The sequence below is a fragment of the Myiozetetes cayanensis genome, unplaced genomic scaffold, assembly GCF_022539395.1.
Source record: "Myiozetetes cayanensis isolate MyiCay16 unplaced genomic scaffold, myiCay2020 scf1, whole genome shotgun sequence".
Lineage (NCBI taxonomy): Eukaryota > Metazoa > Chordata > Aves > Passeriformes > Tyrannidae > Myiozetetes > Myiozetetes cayanensis.
In genome coordinates, this window is record NW_026086604.1 from 76,682,430 (window position 1) to 76,710,130 (window position 27,701).

At 34.2% G+C, this 27,701-nt stretch overlaps 1 protein-coding gene across 8 annotated transcripts in view; it reads right to left on the reverse strand.

Annotated features, from left to right (window-relative positions):
- CDH12 (cadherin 12) overlaps positions 1-27,701 on the reverse strand; it is a 518,528-nt gene that overhangs the window by 271,501 nt on the left and 219,326 nt on the right. Inside the window, exon 1 of one of the 8 annotated variants that reach the window (XM_050331398.1) lies at positions 17,602-17,620. The exons of 6 other annotated variants lie outside the window; for them this stretch is intronic. The gene's annotated coding sequence lies outside the window, so the exon portion shown is untranslated. Of the gene's footprint in view, positions 1-12,429; positions 12,554-17,601; positions 17,621-27,701 lie in introns of those variants that run through there. One more of the 8 variants, XM_050331372.1, reaches the window with a different exon arrangement.

Genomic DNA, 27,701 nt, shown 5'->3' on the forward strand with positions numbered 1-27,701 from the left:
CAGGCCTCCTTCTGCCAGCTGGCTACTAGGTGGTAATTTCCCACCTGCTAGAAAACATTCTTTTTCTTGTATTCTCTAATTTCCCAGTTAGCACCATGAAAGACACAAAAACATATTGAAAATATAGACTAGGAGGAATCTTCTGGAAAAAGAGAGATTTATTCCTGCCTGGAAGCAGCTTTAAAAAAATTACTTGTTCACAATATTTCGTGCTATGTGTTTTCTGTTGTACAGTTTCATAAAACGCCTGTTGCAGAGTTCCACATTGAGCATGACTGATAAAGTAAATAGAAACAGGATCTAAAAAGTAAGTAGACATAGTCACAGATAAGAACTAGGAATGGGTTTATATGTTTGTTTTCCTTAAAAAACAGAACTGCATATTTTCTCCCTAAAATTCTATTTGAAAATTATAAGGATATGTAGTTTTCTTCTCCAACATTTCCCCTATAAATGTACATCTACTCAGAGACCCAAAATAAAAGGATTTTTAGGAACTTTATAGAGTCAAGGTGATAACATTTATTTTTACAAATACCAATGCAAACATCAGGGAAAAAAAGACTAAAAGATGTGTAAGAATAGTGGATTTTTTCAATTACAGTGTCTGCTACATCTTTATTATCATTGGTACATTAACTGTTATGAGTTGTACATTTTGTCCAATAATAGTGTCCAAGAAAGTATTTAAGATTATTAGGATTCTATGGTGATAATTTAATTTTATATAAAATTAATTTTATTGTGAGTGTTGGAAGACATACTATTAATCTCCTGTTCCTGAAGAACCAGCATCCCTATAAACAACATTAAGAACCATAATTTTCCTCCAGCCCAAACACATGTATATTTTTGTGTTTGACTATATAATCTCCTATGAATAATATGTATGTGGAGTTTTTCTAATATTACTGGAAGTGGTTACTGAAAGTCTGACTCTGTGATCATTATCTTGAATGATTGCAAGCAAATAGAAGTACAAAACCCAAGGAGAGTTATGGAAGTATAAAACGCAAGGAGAGTTATTATGTCTTTAGTAGCCAAATAAGAAATAACTAGGAGTTCATCAGTGATGAAGATATATTAATAGTCATCTAAAATGTGTAAAATAGATATACAGATATACAGAACCAAAGTAATAATTCTCAAAGTTACTTAATACAATGAGGAAAAACACACATTGAATCAGTCTCTTTAAAAATCCAAATATTAAATCTCCATTGGTATCCCTGTACTATTAGGCTGCAATAAGAAAAACCTGTGAGAAAAAATAAGCTATTCCTGGTAGGTAGAAGATCATAAGTAATTTTTTAGTCAAAATAAATGTATTCCATTCTGCAGAGAGTTCCCTTACTATTAAAATTTGAAATGAGACAATACAAGGTTCCTTTCTATGCCTTTCCTACCACAGAGGTAACAGCTTTAATTACCAAGATGATAAACTATTATTGTCTTTTGAACATTGAAATTTTCACTTGTAGTAAAGTATGGAATACTGAGTGTTTATTAATGGTCAACAAAGTTAGAGCCTAAATTTTTCCAGTTTAACATGAGGTCTTTTAAAAATGAGATCATCAATTCAACATGATAAACACAAAGAAAAGTCACAATGTTGTCTACTCACTATTTTAATCATAATTTCTAATTAAGCATTGAAATCTCCAGACAGTATATTTAACTTATGAAAATCATATATATTTTGCAATATTTTGTAACATATAGGAATTGTTCCAAGAAAACTGTTCATTTTTCTTGCAGCATATACTATTCAACGTATTATACTTAGTAAAATTACTTGCCTGCAGTTACTTTGACCTACAGGGTACATACTCCATTAAAAATTTATATATACCATAAGCTGAAGTAGCAAAGACATGAAGTCTATCAGACTCATGAGCTTTCTGGGAATTTTTGAAGCTAAATACTAGAGAAATTTAAGAAAGGTAAGAAAATTAAATATAGTTAACATTATATGGCAGAGGCTTGTTATTTTCCATTTTTCCAGAGAAAGTCAGGAATAAATACTATCTACTAAGCATGCAAACACATTAATGTTGTTAAACCCAGGGAGGACTGACTACTGCTGTAATCAAACTAAACGCAAGCAAAGTGTTTTGAACCTAAAAAGTGCATCAGGGAAAACATGACCTATTATCCATATTTAGTAAGGAAAATGTTATATTAATAACATTTTATATTTCAGTTCTATCAAGGCTAGGGCACAGATGGAAAAGTTTTGTGCATCAAGAGCCCAACCATTTTAACTTTTCTTCATGTCACCATTCCAGTACAAGAATTAAAAAGGGTAGTTTCCGACATTCCTTTTTATGGGATTAAGTTCCTGATCATAAAACCAGTCATTATGAAAGGACCTACTCTGTGTGCTCAAGCAACCAAATCTACCAGCACTGGAAACTCAATTATATCATGTATTAATATTTCATACATTAAATTTAATAAAATATACTTGGATGAACAGTGTAACTATATTAAATTTGATTTATAATTAAAAACTTATCAATAATTTCAAGAACATTAACACAACACACATCATATATTTGCTACTCTAATATCTTCAGAAATTGTAGTGCAACTTGTCAGGCAGTGTTAGTCATCAGTTCTGTGTAGCAGGCAATGTTTGTGGCAGTGCAGAGAGCATTTAGAATGGATCAGCCAAAACACAATGATTTACTATATTAATGACATGTACTACACTACATATACTTGTATAAAACTATAAATATATAGAGAAGCATTAAATTTCAAAATTACAGAGATCTCAAATTTCACATAGATCTCTGCTGTACTAAGCCGTGCATGATTATGAAGGAAAGAAGGGCAAAAATGTGAAAAAACCCCACAAAGACATTCAGAGAAAAAGATCAGAAACATTTTATAATAACGTCTGTATGATTACTTGTTCCTTAGGTCAGAATGGGACTAACTGAAAGGACCATAAGGTGCCCTCCACAGAGTTAAAAAGCAGTAAAGTGTGGTGATTTTGAAATATGAACCATTATTTCCCTTATAATTATAAATTTGACAATACTGATATATTAGGCTGATATATTTATAGATTCCTCATTTGATATGGTTATGCTGCTAAAGTTCAGATGATAAGGCAGAGCTTATGAACAGATTATCTGTAGTACAGAGAAGAATTACTTTCCTTCATTGTCAATACTGCTTTAGGAGCTAGTAATTTATAAACGGAGTATGGTATGTTCGATGAAGTAAAAATTTTAGTAAATTTAGAGATAAGCTGAAAAGTTACCCAGTTGTCAAAAAAGTGACTTACTGGATCAAAGTCAAGGTTCACAACACCTTGTCCATACAATTTCATACAAATAAATATATGCAGTTTTATCAAGAACTAGACTTATATTAGACTGTTAGATCAAGCACTTCACCAAGATGATTCCTAAATAGAAAACATTTTTGTAAGATGAAGTTCATTAAATTTCATTTCTCATGGAAGGACTGGTGAGATTAAATATTAACAACTAGCTTAACTAAAACTCTGCTTTTTTTCACAATGTAAAACTTGAAGAATTTTGATTAGCATTTAAAAACTCAGGTATTTTTCAAAAAGTGTTCCTAAACTTATGAATCTAACAGACTGCTTATTAGACTAAAAAGGCTGTGGAGACCAAAGCCCGAAGTTTTCTTTCCTGATTATTGTTTTGGAAATCAAATGTATTATCCATTCCAAAATATTTATATCAGTAACTTCTTAACCCAGAATTCTTAGTCCTGTGAAAACTTGAGAGGTGGAGGTTGAACCGTTTCATTTAGCAGTTCCTACATAGCTCCATGCACAGGATGTCTCTTAGCAACTTCTCTGTTGCTAATGCATAGTAGTTTCATGTTCTTTGTGACCCAACTAGAAAGCTGTGAGTTGCAGCAGCAGTAGAGGACCCGAAGCCTTCCACTCTGTGATGTAAAGGTGCAAGTCTCACGTGCTCGTTTATATAAAGGCACTGAAGTCTGCTGAAGAATATAATTTCCTGGTATTGCATCTAGGGGTGGAAATCAATCAGTGCAGATCCTTGAGTTGCTATACGTGTGGCTTAAGTGAGGTAGATCAGTAGAAACATGAGAGCACTATCTGATAGGTACATCTGTCTGTCTCCTTCTGCAATATGCTTCTCAAAATGCTCCTCTTCATATCAACTGTTTATAACATTTCAAAGGTGCCACTGTTTTTAAACTAGGACAGTAGTACTATTCCTCCATTACACTACAATAGAGCATGAGACCAAAGTTCAAGATATCCAGCTTTGATAAAAATGTGCATGCTCTTGTTTGACTTTCAGTGAGTATGGAATATTTTACTGCCTGTGATGCTTTTGAGAATCACAGGCACATTATCTAGTTCTATCAGTAGATATTTATCTGTCCATTCCTCATATTCTGATAGCATTTAAATGCCTTGTAATCTGGAGGGAATTAATGATCTCAGTATCTTTCTTTATGAGGCAAGAAATAAAATTTCCCTTTCACAGAATATAGGATAACTAAGTGTTTCTGGTGGATTGAAGAACATATATTTTTAATCTCAGACCAAGTCTTGTCTATGGTTAAGTAATTATTAAAACAGACGGAAAATTGTAGTTATTTGCATCTGAGCCCAACAGAATAACTCAACAACATTTATGAACATATATAAAGTAGGGCAATGTCCTGTGAAAATTCTAAAATGAAAACCAGGTTTCTGACTGCAACACAAATAAAAAGCTGGTGTACCCTCGTATAGGTGCTGGGGTTATTTGATACAAGATTAGTTTAGGATGACAAAGGAAATAAGAAGAAATAAAAATAAATAAATGAAGAGAAACCCAAAATTAATCTCTTTTGGAACAGGAATAATTAAAAAGAACATGTATGGGCCTCACAGAATTTTAATTTGAACATTGATAGTAAAGATGACTATGGCTAATGCTTTCATTTGCATTTCTCTTGGTCTAATGGGGAAAATTCAGACCCTATGTATAAAGACTGTTAAAGCATGTTAACCAGAAAACAAACAGGAAGAAAAGTCCTTAAATAAGATTATGATACTCAGTGATTATATATTCATTAGTATGGTTTTATAGGAAGTGAAAAATCTGGAAAATACTTGGAAAAGCACAGGGGAAAAAAAGTGGGTCTTTGTTAGTAGTATTCTGTAGGCCAATCAAAATCAATGTCTGTCTAGTGGGTAGGGACATACATTTCTAAAATTCAAATGCATACAAATAAGGCATTTTAAAAATGTAAAAAGTTAGATTTTTTTAATTAAAAGGATTTAAATTAATGATTTAATGCTTATTTATTTCTAAACTTTTTGTTAAAGGTCTCTGGCAGTGAAATTATAAAAAATCAATTATTATATTGTCTTTATATTTGTAAACAAATATTACAAAACATTATTTTTTTCCAACTATGAAAATGTAGTCTAAACTCTGAACTCCAGCTGGATTTATTCCATACAGGTATTCATTAGTGAAATATTCTCAAGTCATGTTGGTCCCTCATGTAGAAATGACTAAAGCACTGTTAACACTATTCCATCCAGAAAAACAGTTTAAAATAAAACAATGGTGTCATTTTTCCCCCCATTAAAAATGCAATGCATTTGGTACTATCTAAATATTTCAAAGGAATGCATCAGGTTATATCCCCAATCTTGAACTTCTTCAAAACATGCTAAAAAGCATCAATTTGGGAAGTTTATTACTTTTTTTCAGCTTCTCATATCACTATTTTTAGGTACATATATGGTATACAATTCTAAATTTTAAATATTATACTTTTTTTTTTATGTTCCCTGTTTTAGACTTTCTTTTCATTAACAGCTGACAGCTAAAAAAAGTAAATCTGGAGAAATTTCTTGAGGGAAATTTACCACACTGAGTCACAAACTGCTATAAGTAAAAATAAATTTAATCTGAAATCAGAAAATACTTCTACTGATGTTGCAATATTTGAGTCCAGCTTATTTTTGTTGCATTTACCTTGGATGTCCAGGCAAAAAAAAGTAGTATGAAGCAATTTTGGAAACAAATTGTCACTAATGAAACACTCTGGATACATACAAAGGAACAGACTGGACAATGGTGGATTTTATTAATAATCTATTCTCACAGGAGAAACAATACTCCAAGATAATATCAGGGGGACTTTATTATCTTTAGTACTATTCCCTATAGTTTTGCATACTAATGTAGGGTTACAACAGTATCACAAAGGAAAAATAAAAATACATTGTTCAGTAAAATTAAAATAATGCTTAGAAAAGATAGTTCTTAAACCAAAACATTGAAAAGAGATATTCTAAAGAAGTTCATGTATCCAAATTGTTGCATTTGATGCTTCTTATATCATACATAAGAATGGTATATCTGTTAAATTTTGAGGGAATAAGTATAGTTGCTTGACAAAGAATTTACTGAGTAGAAAAATGGTTTGTAAATGAAACCATTTATGTATCAGTCAAGTTGTTTGGTCAGTACACACACACTGGAGATTATAGTAGTAAGGTTGGTGTAATATTTCTTGAAATATGTCATTGTTAACCAATGGCATATCAACTTAGTACTCAAGAATAGATTCCAGCTCTGCAGAGTTAAAACAAAACCTGTATTACTTTGAATCTGACAGTTTTTTGTGGGGTTTTGTGTTTTGTTTTTTTTTTTTCATTAAAAGACAATCGTCCTTGTCCTGAACACAACTGACAGTATATCACTGCATTGAATTAGATCTATCTCTTCCTCATCTCACCTATGAAATATAGCAGAAGGAGAGCTGAAATTCACATTCAGCTATATTTGAACAGAGAGTGCTAACAAGAATATTTTGTCCTTTCCTGGGCATGCAAGTGTCACCATCTGTACATTCAAAGTTCTTATGAAGGCTACTAATTCCCTCCAAAGGTTTTTCCCATGCTGCATCTGGGGATATTTGCTGCTAAAAACTTCAAGCCAAGACATACAGTAGGTGGAATATTGTCTTTTTTCTCTCAAAGTTCACCTGAACCATATGTTTCCTCCTCGGCATGTGATACAAGGTTTTCTATGTGATATAGGACTGTTGTAAATTACTGTGCTGGCGTAGAGTTAATTTTCTTCATAGTAGATACTATGGGATCATGTCTTGGATTTGTGCTGAAAACAGCATTGATAACACAGGGATGTTTAGTTATCCCTGATCAGTGCTTGAACAGCATCAAGACCTTGTCTGCTTCTCAAATCACCCCAACAGCTAGGAGTCTGGAAGTGTATGAGGTGTTGGGAGATTACAGAGTCTGGACTGCTGACCCAAACTGACCAAAGGGATATTATATACCACACGGCATCATGCTCAGAGTATCATGCTGGGGGAAGAAGAAGGAAGGGGGGACATTCAAAATTATGGCATTTGTCTTCCTGAGTAAGCAGTAGGTGTGATGGAAACCTGCTTTTCTGGGGACGGTTGAACCTCTGCCTGCCCATGAGAAGTAGAGAATGAATTCCTCATTTTGTTATGTTTGTGTACATAACTTTTGCTTTCCCTATTAAACTTTATCTCAATCCATGAGTTTTCTCACTTTTACCTTTCTGATTCTCTCCCCTAGCCCTACATAGGGGATAGTAAGAAAGCAGCTGTGTGGGATTTAGTTGCTGGATGGGATTAAACCACAACAGTTACACACCAAGGTGCAGGTTATCTTCAGTTATTAGCAAGCATATCTCAGAGCTGACTAGGTTACAATGGTTGCCTGAGAAATCCTGAATAATACACCTTTTACACCTGGTGCATTAAAAGAGAGATCTCATTATATCCCAGTATTGTAATGGGTAACAGAATGTCAAGAACATATTAACTACAGTACCAATAATGAATATAATGCATAATGTAGTGGGTAGTTTGAGTTCCAACTGCTTTACATCGTTCTTGTAAGACTAACTATAAAATTACCTGACTGTACTTTAAAAAAATTGCTTTACCTGTTCTCTCTCTCTTACAATTTCTGTAGAATTTTGCAACAGTAATTAATTCCTTTTATAGGAAACAGAGGTGTTTTTTTGGTTGTGTTTATTTATTTATTTATTTATTTATTTAATAAATATACTTTTTTGGGGAAAATATTGCAGGCTATGACCTGAAGAAAATAAAATGGCAAGCACTGTTATACATCCTTATATGGCAGCATTTGAAAGAAAATGGAAACAAAATACTTTCAATGCTGTATTCTGAACACTCTTGTATGACTTTAAGCAATTTCAAACATTGACATTTAAAAACAAATAATATAACTACAAGAAGAACATATTCTTTCCTAAATTATAACTTGGTTCATATTCATTCAAGGAGTTTGAAATGGACTAATCTTGTTTGAACATTTGGTTTGCCTCTACTGGAGGGGGCAAAGAAAAAGAAAAGTGAAACAGCACAGTCGGAAGATGTATGCATTGATGATAGTAGACAGTGTTTTTCATTCCAGAGACATGCAAGAAAACTGAGAAGTCCTTTTGAGTTATGGAAATTTTGTAGGGAAAATTGAAGCAAAAATAAAATTCAATGTCCAAATATACTGAGTGTTTGGACTAGCACCATACTTATTAAATAAATACCATTATAGATAAGATTAAATTAATAAATTGTGGTAAAAATAAGATCCTACTTGATTTCCTATGCACAACTAATCAGGACTAAGAATTTCTTAAGCATGAAATGTTTGTGCCCACTTCACATTTTAAAGAAATCTTAATAAAACCCACAAAGTTTGGAATAGAAGAAGATACTTAGAACTCCCAGGAAGAGGCTCCTATCTGAGAAATAAGAATACTAGCTGTTCCTGAAGAGAAATTTGAATGTTTTTCAATATTTTTCCAATTCCATATAGTAAGTAATGTTTTTTAATACCTTTTCAAATGGAAAGTAAATATTGCCAGAAAATAAAAAAAGAGATCCGAGATCATGTCAATCCTTAGAATGGTACAACCCTTTATGTTGAAAACATTGACTTGAGTGCACTGCAAGCATTATAGATGTCATACCCAATATATACAAACTTGAACTCTACCAGTCATAATGAAGTCATTGTGCCTCTCTTTACACAAATGCAAGAGTTCTCTGAGTATATCATAAAATTCTGTATACAGCTATCTTGACAGTGGATTTTTATTTCGATGATCATTAATGAAGGAATGATTTTGTTCATTTTGCAAATCTGTCTTGGTCTACACACTATTGATTGTAGTCAGCTGAGCTGCTAAGCACAGATAGTGAAGTCTGTGCAACTGAAACAATCCTCCTTAGAAGTATAGGAGTAGAAAACCCAACCTCTACATATCTTCATTACAGGAACCTGATTTACAACCTGGCAAATCAAGTATAGTTTTGGTGATTGTGAGGAAATAAGAGAAGGTAAGTTCTGTCTATATAACATTTGTGATGTGTACTAGATGGTGATTGCTAACACAAATATTTTGCTTGGTGAGATGAGTTAGTCATTTGAAAGTGATCAATTTCCAAACTGCCTTTTTATGCCTAGCTGTCTTATTTTAAAATGGCTACCTTTCATATTTCAGTTAAAGACAATTTTTCATAGCTTAATGCAGCACTCCAGTATCTATTTTGGCAGCAGTGCATTATGTAATGCAAACTTTACTGTATATTCAAGAGGGAAAGGTAAGATACTCATTTCTTTCTCCAATGCATTACTTCAAATTTGAAGTACTTATCAGATTCAGTCTTCCAAGTTCTATATTTACTAGTTTACTCTAGTAAAGAAACATAAAAGAATATTTGATATACCAGGGAAAAATAATCTTTAGTTTGTGCCTAATTTTTATCTGGTATTGATCAAGATAATTGAAGCAATCTCATTTGATGCTGGGAGATAAACTACCAAGGAGTTGGCTTCTTCCTGATATATGAATAAGGAGGGAAGTACTGGATTCTGGACTTTTCTTTCTCCTCCTTTCATTCTCCACCCACATTATATTTTATTTGCAGTGATGTGGAAGATAGCAATGCTGTTTATATTATTTTATGAGTCAAACTCCAAAAAATATTTATATTTCTCATTTCTTTATTTTTTAAAATAATCCCATTTTCTTACCACAATTTTCTTTATTATTCTGATCTTACCCTCCATTGGGTTTTCCTTTAGTAGCATCATGCTTTTCATACTGCCACTGATGCTGTTGTTGCAGTTCAGTGTATTTCATGAAGAGCCACTCACTTTTATTTCTTAATTGTTTTACAGTTATAGCCTCTTTTACAAGTATACTGTTGCATGTCTTTCAAACCTCCACAAGTTTGAAATTTTTAGCATGCTTTGTTTCCTTATTTTGGAGTATGAGTCCTGTCAGTACAGAACTCTTTTGTATCATAATCCTGCATTTAGATTTGATAGCTTACAGTAAGTTGTAGGAAATTAAATGTGTTTTTCTTTTTTAACATGTTTTCATCCCTGGTTTTTATTCTCCAGAATTTATTTTACTCCCCACAGTTCACATAAATCTAAAATGTATCTATTTTCAACTCGACTTTGAACTATCTTTTGTCTGAATATCTAACTCCTTGTGCTCAGTTTTTTGCCTTTTGCTATTTCAACACATTGTTATGTATACAATGTGTTAATGCACTTACCTGATTTTGGGGATTTAACTTTCCCTACCCACTAAAGTTAGGATATTCAGTGTGTTCAAATTTGATAAATTTCCATGCTATCAACCCATGGAGTATGAGCTCCATGGAGAGAAAATAGCTTCCTATTGGCACTGAGAGCAGGGACATTTACTGATGAAGACACAAACACTTGCTCAGAAGTGGGGGATATAGCAGCCCTCTATTTTGTTTTTTCGTGCAGAAGTTCCTTTCCTGAATTATAGGAAGTTTCTCCCCAAATTCTGCTAGTTCCTTCCCATGGATGTCTCTGTAAGATGTATATAGTGTTTTGGGTCATGAACTTGAGTATTTTGTCTTCAGCTTTAGCATGATAGCAAATGCTTCAAAAAGAATGCGAAATAGAGCAAAAATGTAGGGTAGTATTCCTTCTCACCTTTCAAAAGTCAATGGCACAAACATTAACATATTTGAAGGTTGCATACAAAGTATTGCATTTAATGGACATCATGGGAACAACTCTCCATAAAAATTGCCTGTTCTGTGCTAAATCATTGGATGCTTTTGGTTTTATCATTTGCCTGATAATTTCACTAAGGGGGTTTTACTTTGTTTTTTTGGTTTGTTTGGTTTTGTTGTTGTCGTTGTCGTTGTTGTTGTTAAAATAAAATTATCAAATAATCAGTATATTTTTCTTTATTTAGCTTAAATAACACATAAAGCATAAAACCAAACTTTTATTATGAGCTTTTTAACACTTTTTTAACATGTTAAAAATGGTTAGACCATAAACAATCTGCGCTCACATAAAGCACAACCAGAATTAGTTTTTTTAAAGATTATTAGTTGATAAATATATATTCTCAACAGTATGACCAAAGTCATCGTGTTTGCTGTGCAAAATATTATTGTCAGTGGCCATGTCAAATTCTTTACCAATTATTGGATACATAAATAGAACTGTAAACTAAAATCTTGATAAGCTTTCTACTATTTGTGAGAAAAAATGTTATGGTTACACAAGCTAATTTCTTGGTATCAAACTCTTCTGAACAGAGTTTTACAACATATCTATTTTAGGCTCATCAGTCTCTCTTTTTTTACCTTATTGGCTGAGAGAAAGTAATTACTGGCATGATACCACATCAATATCTTATGTATAGATTCACAATATGCAAATAAGGACAGAGTTAACAGCTATTTCTATTTATGATGAAAAATGCCAAGAAATTGAAGAAAAAAAAAGTATAAAGGCAAAAAACATAATTTGTGATCAAGAAAACAAACCTGCTCAATGATAACTGACCAAAGGGGTAGTGAGAAGAATGGAGAAGGGACATCACTAAGCCAGAATAATTTTAAAATAAGTTCTACCTAACTACATTGACAGTATAGCACATAGGAAGAAGCAGATCCCACTTAAAGGAGTATTACTGCTTCATGTAAAATAATTTCTTTTTCCTCCATACCAAAGTGCCCCCATGATAATACAAAAGCTTCTTAAAGTTTGGCTCAGAAAGTCAACACAGGACTTGCCCTTTCATCGCTGAAAGGATGTTTTTTTGAACTCTCGAGTCCAAATCTTGTATGCTTAAGGTTTCTATTCACTGAGACACCAATCTGTCATCTTTACTCCGTTTTTTAAAAAGTTTAATAACCTTCCCATCTCTAACTAAGGTTTTCTATCCTTTCACTATGCTTCTATGCTGGGAAATAAACCAGGAGCTGCAGAAAACCCCTACACAACCCTCCAGCTTAAAACACTTAGAACTTGTATATTAAGTACTTTACGCCCAGTACAGCTGCTGGCAGAGAAATTGGCTCCGATCTTACCTCCCACGTCTCCTGTAGCTCGACCGCTTCCGCTGGGTAGTTGTTTATTTCTTGTTTCCTTTCATATCCCTGACCTTTTTCCTAATGTGTTGAGCTGCGTTTGGAGTCACAGTGATGAATGAGATGTGATCATGAGAATCATAGTGAGGGTGCAGCATGCAGGGCTGTTTCTCGGGCAGCATAGTAGCAGACGGAGGAGGGGGGAAGTGGAAATCTGACAGGTTTAGCTTGCTGACAGCCCATGTTTATAGGCTCTGTAAAGAATACAGATGAGACAGAGGAAAGGCAGAGACAACAATGACATAATAAATCTTAGCTCCAGTGTTTTCAGTCCAAAAAAGTGAAGAAATAAAATCAAGTTGGGGTTGCTGTTGATGGTTAAGCTGTCACAGAACTGAGCCTCTTTACTGTCTGCTTCTTTAGATAAGATGAATAGATATACTACACTTCACTGTACAGTACTTCTGCTATCTGCACAGAAAATTGCAGCCTTCTCTCCCCCTTGACCACAAAATACCTTAGGTAATAAATGAGTTACGCATTCTAGTTACAATACAAAGGGTGATAGATCTGCATAGATTTAAAAGTAATAAATAAATAAATAAATAAATAAATAACTGAAGTGGCAGAATAAAGATCAGCCTCCATTCTGAAAGCAGCAGTCAGTTACTCAGCTGCTTCCAACACTGTGTTGTTTGACTTAAGTGGAGCCATACCAGTTTATATCAGGTGAGGTTCTTGCCTCTTGTTTTCATTTGGGAAAAATTCCAAGTAAAGTTTAAGTAAATTCCAAACCGCTAAATAAAGACTGAGAGATTTTACATAATATCAAATGTTAAAATGTTTAGAATTTTTTCCAATGTCTCAGATACAGTAAAAGTTTCTGTCACTGTTTTGACTATATCCGGCATAAACATGACTTTTGATGCATCTGGATGTTGAATAGGTTACATCTTGCAGGTAGACTTTTTCAGAGCTGCTCTCATTTCTCAAATTATTCCTACAAGACCTACAACTTTTCACCATTTCCTCTTACGAAAAATAAGAACAAGAATCACTGCAAAATATATTCATTATTTTTATCCAGTTATCACCAAACAACAAAAGACAGTCAAAGTAAAAGCAGACTTCTGCCTAATTACTGGCAAAGGCAATGTAGAGTTTCATGTCAGAAACTGTAAAGTTTGTACCCATTTACAGTCATTTGAGTCCAGTTCTAGGAATGGAATACATAATATACATTTTGCTGCCCTTGGCAGATTACCTTATTGTTGAATGTAATAATAAAGAGAAGGCCATTATACCCAAGTGAACTAAAAGAAGATATCAAAGAGCACATCAAGCACCATAATTTAGACAGAAGAACCACACTGAAACACAGGTATGTTTTACCCACTGTCTTCCAATAGCAACATCTACTTTCAGGAGATTTCATGCTTTTAATAGCTTGAATTAAGTCTCTTGAAACTACTCTCAATTAATAAAGATTTTTCATGGTAGTTATAGTTCAAATTTTCATGTACATCAACAGCTGAAAATTGACAAATTCACAAACTAAGGCCTAAGCTTTTACTGTCTGTACTGATCCTTATAAACAGATTAGAATAAGGAAGACTTATTCTGCAACTAGTTTAGGTAAACAGGAAAGAAGGCAGCAAAATTTTTTCTGTTGTTCCTCTGTGGTTATAGTTCTAGCTCTTCTGATCTGTTAACTTGTGACAATAGTGGCCTTTCATGCCCATGCCTAATCTTGCCCTGCTATCCATTAGTCTCATGCTTCTACAGGTCAAAACAAAAAACGTAGCTCACACAAACAGATTAAAAGAACATGTTTTCTTCCAACTAGCAATTATTTTTGAGAGTATATGCATCTTTCTAGCATTTTGAGAGTATAAAAACAAACCTAACCTCTACAGTCAAAAATTCTTATGTTTTGTTCTTTGCTTTTCAAAAATTTATCTCTGGGGGTGTAGCTGAACATTAAGAAAAAAATTGTGATGGGAACTTATACTGCCTACCCACCCAAAGTCAAGCTGTCATCTCAGATAAGGATGTTGACATTCAATGTTATATTCAGCTAAAGATAGAATGAATGAGACTGCTGCCTAATAGGACTATCATCAGTGGAATTGTTTCATTGCAGACCTGGGGACTACTTCTATTCTCATGCTGAAAACAAGATTTTGACTCTTTTCAGACTATTGCCGAAACAAACCTTTCTTAGTCACTTCTTTTTTTTTTACCCATTATAGGTGTTTGCAACTATTTCTTCATTTTGTTTCTGTTAATTCCCACCTTTCTAAGTAGGATGCTAAATCATAACACTGTAAGTATTATTTATAAAATCAGGGACTAGGAAGGGATCTGTTTGAGGTTTAGAGTACCTGGCCATTCCACTTAAAAATGGAGAAGGGTAAAGAAGCCTACTTGAGTTGTTAGCTAAACTAATGTGTTATTTTCTTAACAGGGAGTAAGATCTAACACAAGCTAACTTCAGGAAATTCCCCAGACTGTGCAAGCCTTCCTCTGCTTTGACAACTGCTGCAGCAAAGAAATTAATGAATTCATGCAGAGATCGAATTGAACTCTTCCCATTGTTTCTAATGGGAAGTCTATCAAACCTTGCTACTTAATTAAATCCTAAAAATTACCCTTTTTCCTGATAGCATGCTGCAGGCACTCATTGGGTGTCAAAGAAAAAATGCAAGATCAGTGCTAACACCAAGCTCAGTTTGGCATCAGTGGAAGTTGTATCTATGTCATGGATGACGTAATTCTTATAGTAAGAAGAATCAAAGAAACTTCTTCAGCTCCTACTGATACACAGGAGATTTCTGATTTGTACCAGGGAATCAGGCTGTAGATACAAATAAAAGAGCTCTGAGGGGAACTTTGCCAGCCTCCCTGAGGTCTTCCTCTTTTCACTGCTAAGCCACATGGGATTAATCTGGTTCCAAGAGAGGATATAATTATCTAATCAAAGAGGTTTTGTACCAGTGATTATTTCGGTTTTTTAGAACATCACTAACTCTGTGCTCAAGTAAGTAAAATGCACAGTTTTTCTCTCTGTATAATGAAGCAGCTGGAGTTTACTATACAAGCAGCACACCTGTTATCAGATCATGCATACTTCTGTAGAATTATCTACTTTCCAAACAGGAAGTCAAAATGGGTATCTCAGTAAACTGAACGGCATCTAAACAATTCAGTGAGATCTCAAGACAGAGCTGAAACCATCAAGTACAATCACACCCTTTTTTTCACAACGTCCTTAATCTTTGACAACACTGAAAGAGCACTGAAGAGCTAACACAGCCAGTTTTTCTGTGAAAAATCTTCTACAAGTGTCATGGAAAGGAACAGCCTGACCCTTAAAAGACACTTAAAAGACATTCTGAGGGAGGAATAGTACAGAAGAAGAGCTCAGGCTGTGCTTACTAGATCTGCAAATGAATAAAGACATCCTCGAAAGAGGTTCAAAATTTGGTGGTTAATCAAAACATTGTTCTGTAAGGATCTCCTCATCCTACTGTGAGGATGTCAGAGGAGGAGCAGGAAGTGCATATTAAAAAGGTGCATCGACTTCCTGAGGCATTTTCACAGTCCAGTGAGAGCAGAGACCTCACTGCTCTTCTTTTTGAATGCCATATGATGCATAATTCACCAAGGGAATAAGATTTAATTTTGGAGGAAGAAATGCTAGGAGTTATTATCACACATAAAACTTCTGCAAATTTTATTTGCATGAGACTGTAGTTCCTTTTGGGGTTAGTGATTTTTTTTTTTTCCTTTTTAATTCCCTAAGAGTAAGGCAAAATATGTTTGGACTAGTTTAAGTTTGGAAGAAAAGAAATCATAGACTTCCAGCTTCATTTACAGAGAGTAGACTTAATTCTCTCGGGTTTTTTTCCATACTTCTTAACAGTTTGACTTATGGAATACAGATATATAAAAAGCTGTAAGAAATCTACCAGCCTCTGAAAGGTCAGGCAAAAAGGAGCTCACCTTTTGGTGAGCTTTTTTCCAGGCTGCAAAGACCTAACTGGACGTTCCTCTTAGTGTGATATTTGATATTGTTATCACCAAAAAGAAAAGCTGGGGCATGAAATTTATTTACAGCTTTATTTGTTATACACATTGCCAGTTTTCACAGATGAAACAGAATCTGAACTCAAGTCTTGGCATGAAAAATAGTGCTGGAACTCATTAAATCAGCTTGAATAATATAGAAGGATAACATCCCTGTTGGAAAAACTGAATTTAGTGTCATCATCTTTCTCAAAATAAAGTGTTAATGATTCCTCTTATGAACTTCTAGCATATGAAATGAACTTAGACAATCTGTTTTCTCAAGAACTGAAGAAATTATTTCAAATATATTAAAAGGAATAAAACTTAGACAGCAACCTTAAAATTTTTCCCACTCTATCATTTGGTCGGTGACTTTTATATGTTTTTAAGAGTCTTAAGAAAGTACAATAGGATTTATCTAAATACAGAGGGCAATCATCAGAATGAAGTCTCGGTAAGTCAGACTTCACTGCAAAAATTTGCCTAATTAAGGAACTAATGATTTTTCCCATTATGAATAAGAATACATATCCATGCTAATAATGGAAATTATTTTATATTTGTAAATGTGTATAGTTGCATATATACCTATATATATTTAAAATATAGAGGTACTACCTGTATATTAAAAGCACATGTACATATATAGTGTGTGTATATATTTATATGTATATGCATTTATAAAGGTTTAAAGCAGAATAGAATACCTATAAGTTAATATATTACCAATACATGCAATAGAAAATCATAGCTAAGTTAGAAAAAAGTTAGTTAAGCCCATTACCAACATAGACCTCTGTTATTTTGGCAAATTTCTTGAAAAAGCTTAAAACACCTTATGTAATAGCACAAACTGCAGATGTGAAACAATGTTGTAGCACAGCTATCCTCCATGCCATTTTACAGTCTAGAGCAAGAAGTGAGTACAAAGGCAAAGAAGAATTTCTCAGAAACTTCTCTCCATTGTAGTTTAGGTTCTATATAGTATATAGAGATAATATTTGTTTCTACAAGGTTTTTTCTTTCCTGAATCTGAGTAATTATAAAATACTCATGTTTACATCACTGGGTCTCACTCTATTTTTGAACTAATTTACCTACCTAAAATGGATGGTCTTTAGGATTGGGCCAGATCAGGTAGCTTAAAAAGAGAGAATTGGAAAAAAGGTCTTTCAAAAATATATTTATTTATATAGTCAAGCTTTTTCACTTTATTTATACACCATACTGACAATCTGGAAAATCAACAAAATCCTTTAGCTGTAATAAAACACTCTTTTTCCATCATGTATTTCCTTTTCTCTTCAGTATATTTTGTGTATAAAAATGTAAAAACCACAGTGTACAGTAATTTAATAAGAACGAACACCATATTAATAATTATGCTGTCTGACCTTCCAGTTGTGAGCCAGCTTCATATTACAGAGATTCAACTCACACCTAAACCCCTTGCTGAATGATGAGGAACGCTGAAACTGCCTGTCCTGGTCCCTTCTCCAGTGGTAGGTAAATATCAAATGCACTTTAATTATGACTTACTGTATCATGAAGTTCACTATTTAACTACTCCAGTCCTGTGTGGATTTTAGTACACAATGTTTAAGTCAGTACACACAGCACTCAGTTGCTGTAAAAAACCCCCACTAAAATTCAAGAAAAAAGTACATTAATATACAGGAAAAGAAGAATATGAAGGGTTTTTCCCCTAAATGAAATGCATATAACCTGCAGAGAAGTAGCTAACTTATTACAGCTTGCCTATTCCATTATATATATGTATATATTTAGATATTTAGATATATTTAAATATGCTGTACTGTTTGCTTCATTAATGATAAATGTTGTGAATGTAAACATTAACTCACTAAGCAGCATGAGTAACTGGTAAAGCACACAGAAATAGCTAAAGCAGTTTTGTTATGTGAACCAATGTTTTTATACAGCTAGGAAAATTTCATGCACTGTGGGAATAATTAAATGTCTAAATTACAGTTTTGCTTTATGTTGGGTACTTGCCATTGTAACCATTCCTTGCTTATCAGTTAAAGAGTTTATGTGTAAATGGCTGATCTTTATGAATATATCAACCTCTGAATATCTGGAAAGGAAGACAAGACAGCACTGTTCTCCAAACAGTAACTATAAAAAGCCATAATACAATGAATACTTCTTATCTATTCCTATTTGAATCTGTTTCTTCTAAAAATTTCTAAATCTATTATATAATCTCTTCTATAAGGATACAAAGCAAAATCAAAATTATTTATCCATACTTCCATTATCTGGTTCTTTTATGCCAAAGTGTTCTGACAGTCTAGATGAAAGAAACTACAATCTTTACTCCCCTCACTTATTGTCCACATGCCTCGTATTGACTTTGAGGTGTCTCATGGGAGGAACAAGTTCTAGAAACCTTATAGATTACCTAGAACTTCTAGAAAAAAACCTTATAGATTACTCCAGTCTAAATGTTACATAAAATGCATTTTCCAATTATAAGTGATGGCATACAAGGAAATCATTGAGATTTCACATACACAAAAAAAAGTCAGTAATTAATTTATTCTTTGTGATTTTTTTTTATCCTTCACTGATGACAGTAAAGAAAGCACAGCATTTTTGACTGATTCCTCTGAAACAGGAAACAAAATGTCTTTTTTACTCATATTTTTGTTAGCTGGGAAGCATGTGTCTACTACAATACTTCTTATTTGGTCACAGAGCACAGGACAGCTTTTATTCTCATTTCTCCTTGAAGTTAAGTAAAAGGAAGGAATGTCTACATGTCTTGAAGTCAAACTGAGACAAAACCCAGGAAGTTGAAAAAATGGAATTTTTGGAGGATTTGAGCCAGCAGTGTGCCCAGGTGGCCAAAAAGGCCAGTGGCATTCTGGCCTGCATCAGGAACAGTGTTCCTGATCCAACAGGTCCAGGGAAGTGATTCTATCCCTGCACTTAGTGCTGGTGAGGTCACACCTTGAGTATTGTGTCCAGTTCTGGGCCCCTCAGTTCAGGAAGGATATTGAGGTGCTGGAGCAGGTCCAGAGAAGAGCAACAACACTGGTAGAGGGACTCAAACACAAGTGCTATGAGGAGAGGCTGAGGGAGCTGGGGTTGTTTAGTCTGGAGAAGGGGAGGCTCAGGGGAGACCTCATCACTCTCTCCAACTACCTGAGAGGAGGTTGTAGCCAGGTGGGGGTTGGTCTCTTCTCCCAGGCAATCAGCAGTAGGACAAGAAGGTATGGTCTTAAGCTCTGCCAAGGGAGGTTTAGGTTAGATATTAGGAAGAAAGTTTTTACAGAGACAGTAATCAGGCATTGGAATGAGCTGCCCAGCGAGGAGGTGAATTCACCATCCCTGGAGGTTTTTAAGATGAGGCTGGATGTGGCACTGAGTGCCATGGTCTAGTAACCACGGCGGTGTTGGATTAAGGGTTGGACTTGATGATCTCGCAGGTCTTTTCAAACCTGGTTGATTCTATGATTCTATGATTCTACGCAGCATTAGCTCTATCATGTGCCAGTCTATAATCTCATCCTTATTCTGCAACTGTCTACCTATAAAACCTACACTCCTAAGGCATGCAATCAAGCCTTGAGTAACATTACATCTCATTGTTCAGGTACTTCCCCCCCTAAGCAACATTTACCCTTCCTGTACTTCACACACAAATAAAACCAGTATTCTTGGATGTATAGATTGTGTGTCTCTAGTGTAGAGATTGACTTTATATATTTGAGTAGGATGTACATTTCTGGGGTGCCAATAGGACATTAGACGAACAAATACTTGACTGCAAATCCATCTGGATAGCCAGCTAAGAGAAAATAAACCCCCAGTGTGTTCTGGCACTTACTTAGAGGTCAGTGAATCAGTAAACCTCAAATCAATTAAAATTTGGTGAGCTGTAATGTTCAAACCACCAGCACTTAAACATTCAGGAAAGCGTCTGCATTACAGGAAAGTTATTATTCAGCCACCATTTGTCAAGTCTGACAAATGGCCATCCCTTTTGGCTTACTAAAATGCATTGCCACAGACAATAGCTAATATTACTGGACTGAAACTGGTAAAGGCTATGCCCTACATGAAAGAAAGAGGTAACATGCATTTCTTTGTGTAAAGTAGTAAAGTAAGAAGTAGCAATCATTCACATACTTTATATACGGAGACAAACATACCAGTATTTCTTAACTATATAAATACTTATCATTAAGTAAATGAATAATGTTTTTAGAACTCTGTTATATATTGTTACAACACTTCATTATGACTTCACTCTCACACATCTAGTTTTATGAGATGTGAAAAATGATGTAGCTGCATCTTATTAAATTAAATTAGACACCACATGCAGCTTAAGCAATTGCTGTAATTACTCTGTAATTTCTAAAATACGTATAATAGGAATACACAAATGATATACAGCTCATTTTTATGTAAACAGAGTAATTAATACCAAAATCTCAAACTCTCCCGACTGTCAAAAACAATATGCTCACAAACTTTAGGAAGGGCTGGCACAGTGCCTTCAAAGACTTGAGAAGAAATTGGGTAATCAGCTTTCAGCGTAACAAATATATGCGTACGGCATGCAAATGAAATTCAATACGTATTATATAACAAACACTCTAGGATATGAAGCTATGATTCACCATTTGTTTTTTCTCCAGATAATAAAGACTAATTGTGACTGTGCTCATTTGAATTGGAAAAAAGCCATCAATCTCACTACTGGAATGCAAAATGTGGGAGGTGGCTCCTACCACATCTATCTTTGTTTTATTTTGGTAGTCTGTTATTCCGTCACACTCTTACCATGCACAGTTCAAGCTACACAAAATTTTTAAGTAAAAATGCTGATGTAAAAAGGCTCAGAGGCAACACTAGCACTAGTTTCTCCAACTAAAAACTATGTAATGCAATAAGAAGTCACAGTCTTAGTGTATATTAGAAGGCAAATGACAGCCATTTAAAGGGGAATGAGTATAATAAGGCCAAAGAAACTATAAAGATGACGGATACAAAAGGAATAATGCGCAAACTTCTTCTGCATTTTATATTACAGGGTGCATATAAAATATTTTACATGTTCATTAGAATAAGCACAGTGTTAGATATTGCAAGTGAAACCGCACTAGTCATTACTTAGTCAACCATATTACTGAGTGTTAGTGTGGAGACATGGATATTAACCTGCAACTATACTTTCTCTTTATTGTTAGCTTTAAATATGTCTTTCCCAGGAATCTAGTATACCAGAATGGACAATTCTTTTTTTTTGCTAGCCACTGAAGCATGTTGAGGGAAAAGACAGCAGTTTAGACTAATTTTGTAATTATTTTCTTCATCCTGTCATAGAAAATATTTATAGTGCTGATTTATGCTGGTATCCTATGACTACATTAGGACCAGTAGCAAATACTCCAGGGCAATTGCTTTTGAACTTCTTTGGTAGTAGCTTAAGGAACATTCAAAACAGGATTTATTTAGGTTTGTTCTCCTTACAAATCTTGTTTTTTCATGTAAATTTTTCAAGAATTTCTTGTTATACAGAAATTTTGCTTGAGCAAAATTCATAGACACCTGGAATCAGTTATAGAACATCCTGATATTCTGCATTTCTACATCTTAATTAGTGACAGATAAGCTGTAAAGACGAAATGCAAGATGAGAAACTTTCCACAAAAATCTCTTTAAAACGGAAAAGCTTTATGAAATATAAAAAATAGATTTTGTGTTTTATTGCTGTTAAGACTGCTCTTTTCAAGGAGAAATACTTTATAATCACCCTTGCTTTATGATTTGATAGAAACCAGGTTCCTGAAATCTCATGATTATATTTACTTTCACTATTGCAGTTCAGAAAAGTGTCCTTCACAAGCATGTCTCTTACTTACAAACATTGTGTATTACAGTACAGGGTTTGCAAACCAAATAGAAAAAAAATCAACTCTATCATGATTCTGTAAATGTAAACCCTGTAACACATGCAAAGTTTAATCAAACAACTTGTAAAAACTCTTACAAAATGCCTCTGGCAGAGCCAAAACCAATCAAATCAAGTTACAAGTAGTGTTTTAAACATAACACAAAAGAGAACTTCCAAAAGTCTCAGTGTTAGAAGTCCAGCTGTAATGTACAGCTCTTGTATAAATGTTGATCATGGTTGCCTTCTTACTTGATTTACAAATTCAAGTAGATGTTTTCAAGGAAAAGAAAGACAGAAAAATCAAATCAATCATCTACTTATATTTACAATCATTGTATCTACTGACTTTAACAAGATTCTAGGTAAAATACTTGACGGTTTTAAAAATAAATCCATGCTTCGTAATAAGTTACATACTACATGAAACTATTTTAAAGGAGATAAAAGGTTAAAATCTAAAAATAAAACCGAACAACTACATAGCACTTTCTATTTACTGATCTCAAAAAAAAAAATTTAAGTGTAATTATATTTGTAATTCATGTAAATGAGGAAGTGGCTTACCGTAAAACCAGGAAAAAGTCAATGGAACAGTATCTCACTCTAATATCCTACTCAAGAAACATAAAAATAGAGCAAGTTTTGTCCTGATGGAAGAGTGATAATTATGTGAATAGGAACAATCTACTTTTACCTGAAACCTCTAGTGCTTTTGTTCTTTATTGATATGCCATCAGACTTACTGTCAATTGAAATCACTTCTGATTTGCTTCTGGCAGAGGACAAAAGTGTAGGAAGTTGTCAGAGGGGAAAAAAAAAAGAAGCTAATACAAGAAAGCATCAACATTGGAAAGCCTTTTCTTTCTGGATGGTCATTGCTAACTCAGTACTACATGACTCCTAAATAATGGTATAATCCTAAGGAAGAAGTTTATCAATATTTCCAGGTAACTTGAGGGTTATACTAGATGCTTATCTGAGCACCCAAGAAAAATCCTTCAACTGTTTTCTAAGTTACTTTTTTTCCTATTTTCCACAGGAGACAATGAAAGACTATTTGAGACTTCTTGTATTCTCCAGTTAAAAATAATAATAATAATTTAAAAAAGAACAATTTATTTCAAGCTTATTCTGGCAAAGGATTTGCATTATTTATTAGCCTTCCTTTAAAAAAAAGCCACACTGGCAACTGTTTAATGTATATTGGTCAGTATTCAGCATGTAGAAGTATGGTTGACCGGCTATGAAAGTCTATAACCAGTGGGTTTAAATTCCCCTTGCATACCATAATAAGACAGAGTATGTGCACAGAACAGTGCCACAGCTGGATTTTAAATAAATGGCAATCCATTAAAGTGCTTTTTTCCCCAAAACAGCTTGAGGGCAAACAAGGTTGCTTGTCAATTTATAGCCAAGTTTATACCTGCAAAGGTCCCATGGGGCTCAAAGCTCAAATGAATGTCCATTTCCTTTATTCTGCACTTGGGCTTTTGAGAGCCACATCCTCCAGGTGCATTAATGTTGTCTGAGACTCGTTAATATGGCAAGACAGAAATTGTAAGTGATGGGCTGTGAGATGTTGCACCCACTTTAGGATTCTAACAGACAGTTTCACTAAAGATCCCTGTACCATTAATTCTGTGGTACCCTTAGAAGAAATATACAATGATATAGTACAGACAAACTAAGGTTAAGCTTTGAAAGCAATTCCAAACACAGTAGTAGAGAAGAAAAATCCAGCCAAAGGCATGAAAAAGTTTAGTGTCAACCCTTACAGGTAGCTTTTCAGCTATTCACTTTCATACAGTACTATTATTCTGTTTTGCCTCTTCCTACAGATACATTTCAAATACCTCTTTTGCTGTTTCTCCAGATACATTTCAAATGCTTCTTAAAGTATTTTCAAAACAAAGCATGTTTCACCTTCTTTTCCTCCTCCAAACATTTGCAAGTATATTTCTCTGTTTCATTAGGCATCTCACTGTCATAAAGTCATCTAGAGAGAACATGGTTCATTTGTGAAACAGAGATAGTCAACTGAACAGTTAATTTCACCCACTCGAACACCTATCGCAGGATTACAGAATTTCTTTTCCTTTCTAACCAGCTGAGGTGAGCAGAAGCAGTTGGAACAATAATACTTATTAAGAAATTCATGAGAAGGTAGATAATGTATTAAAATTCCAGCAAAATATTTACTGGGTCCAAATTAGCTGAATGATTCCCATCAACTTCAATGGATTTCAAATGTTGCCTCAAAATTTACTTTATGCAAAATTAGGAATCTTATCAAGACTTACATATTTACTCACTTGTGTCTTCAGAAATCTTATAGATTTAGGTTTTAGAAGAGAATATTCACTTGAGGATTCTAAGAGCTCAATATCATTATATCAATTAGGAAATTTACAGTAGGAATGTTATTAATATTGTTTAAGGACAGAACAAATGTACTGAAAGACAAAGGCAGATGTAGCAAAAGGAACTTCTACTTCCTAGTCACAAACACATAAATATGATCTCCATAGATATAATGTTGCCTTTTCCACAGAAAAATATAGGTTGGAAGAAAAGCCATGTGTCCAAACTTCTGCTAAGACACAGTTAATTTTGAAGAGAAATGAAGTTGTTCCAAGTTCTTGTATGTTTGACCAGTTTTCTTGATAAACAACCCTGTAACAACATGCATTATAATATCTTTTTCCTCTCAGACAAAATTCTTTAATAATGCAGGACATGGTCTTGGTGCTTTCCTTGTGTAAGCTACAAAAGATTTTTTTTGTAAAAACAAATCCAAAGAAGACCATGGCAACAATAAATTTCTATGTGAGAGTAATGTAGGTAAGAAGGAATAACAAGTGAAAGTAAATAATGTTTTAACTATGAAAATTTTAAAAGGTGGAAATAAACAACAACAAACCAAAAATAACCCCAAACAAAGCAAACTAACAACAAAAAAACAAAACCAAAACAAAAAACCAAAACCAAAAAACCACACACAAAACCACCAAAACCAATACCAACCAACCAAAAAAACCCACCAAACTGATTTTTTTTGACTTTCCATTTATTTTTGTTCCTCATCTTCTTTCTTGCCTAATGACTTCTTTGCAATATATAAATAAAGAAAATCTGTGGATATTTCTATAATGTTTCTGATCTTATTAACAGGACACCTTCCACTGTTTAAGAAAAGCCAGAACACAAATAATACTAATCACATGTTGAGTTTAATTGCTTGTTTAGTCTTCTGACAGCCACTTTTTCCTAAAACAATACAGGCAGTACGTGATCTATTGATGTACTGAGTCATTATCTACTCATAATTTTCCTCTTGGCAACAACTCAACTGAGAGGGTTACCAATGTCTCTGTATCATATAGAAGTTGCAGAAGGGGTGCCATGGATCAGAAAGCCCTTTCCACACAACCGATCATTTTCAAAACTCTCCTTGAAGCAGAATGAGTTTATTATCATAGTGAGAGAGGTTAAAATTTGTCAATTTCAAATTTGGCAGTAGAGTTTACAGGCCAAAGACTCTATCTTGTGTTACTTCTGGGTCTCATGGTATTTGTTCTCTGTCTGAAAACTGCACTTCCCTCAGTCCAGACCTCTGTTCCTGCACAAGCCATGTGCAAGAGAAGTGTTATTCAGAGGAAAGAATTTTATCTGCTGAAGAGGTGTTCTTATATCATAAAAGCAGAATATTTTGGTTTGGAAGAGACCCTTAAAGTTCACCTAATCCAACTGTCCCTGCAGTAAGCAAGGACATCTTCAACTGGATCATCTTGCTTAGAGCCCTGTCCAACCTGGCCTGGAACACTTCCAGGGATGGAGCATCCACATCTTCTCTGGGCAACCTGTTCTAGAGTTTCACCACCTTCACTGTAAAAAAATTCTTCCTTACATCTAGTCTAAATCAGCCCTCCTTCAGTTTAGAACCATAACCCCTTGTCCTATCATAACAGTCCCTGGTAAAAAGTTTGTCCCCGTTTTTTTATAACCAACCTTTAGGTATCAAAAGGCTGCTATAAGGTCTCTCTGGAGCTTTCTCTTCTCCAAGTTGAGCAGCTCCAACTGTCTCAGCCTTTCCTTGTAGGAGTGGCATTCCATCCCTCTGATCTTTTTCATGGCCTTTCTCTGGATCATCTGCAACAGGTCCATGTCTTTCCTGTGCCAAGTGTACCCTAACAGATACTTCTACCCTTGCTGAGGAAAACTAATCATATTCCTGTTCAACTGGCTATCATGCAGCACACGTTTAAAGAGACTGCTCAAGAACACAGACAAATGGTCACAGGATAACATTACTGCATTAAAAAAAATTGAACTTTTATCTTCTTGTTTAAAATCTGCTCGTGATTCACACAGTAGGAGCAACCATACCACTCACAACCAGCAAAATGAGTCTCATGTATCAAGGTAATGACCGAACCCTTAGGTTGATATATAATATGCTATGGTGTCTTGAGAAATGAGTAACACATCATTGTGCAAAATATATATATGTAGCAGGCAGAAGCTTGTGTGCGTAAAATACTACAAACTTAGTTTTAAAGCTGTATATGTAGGAAATTTTCTCCAGAAAAGAAAACACTGACAAATGTATGTTAATACACTGACAAATGTATGTTAATAACTAGCTACTGCTTCCTTTAAAATTAAAAATAAACAAACAAACAAAAAGTAATCAGCAGACTTTTCTCCTATTTCTTCTACAAATTAATATTTTAATTTGAGTATGAAGCATTCCTATACCAAAGTCATCATATTATTTAAAAAATAAAACATTTCTCTAAATGAGGATTTATATGTTAATATTATCTATATGAGAATATTCTTTGTCTGGAGTTTCTAGGTATTATCATAAACACTTTATTTTCAGTTTCTACTGTTCTCTGTTCTCATATATGCTCAGCTACAGAACCACCAGCTACTGTGGTAACTGTTTTCTCCATTTTGAGTGCACTCACACAAAAGCAGGACAGGTAGCATGATCCATAACTGAGTATGAGGGAGAAGAGGGGATAATTGGTAATGTTGAAAAGAATACAGAAATGTGTGAAAATATAGACTGTGTCAGGAAGCATGAAACCCTGGCAGCAGGTCACTGGATGTATCAAGCAGAAGGGTGTGGCCAAGTTCAGGGGCTCAGGTCAGTGTCCATATCTTCAAATGTAATTTTCTTTCCTTTTTTTCTTTTTTTTTTTAAAGCTGTACTTATGCTACACTATTAAGTGTATATAAATAAAAAAAGAATCACAATATA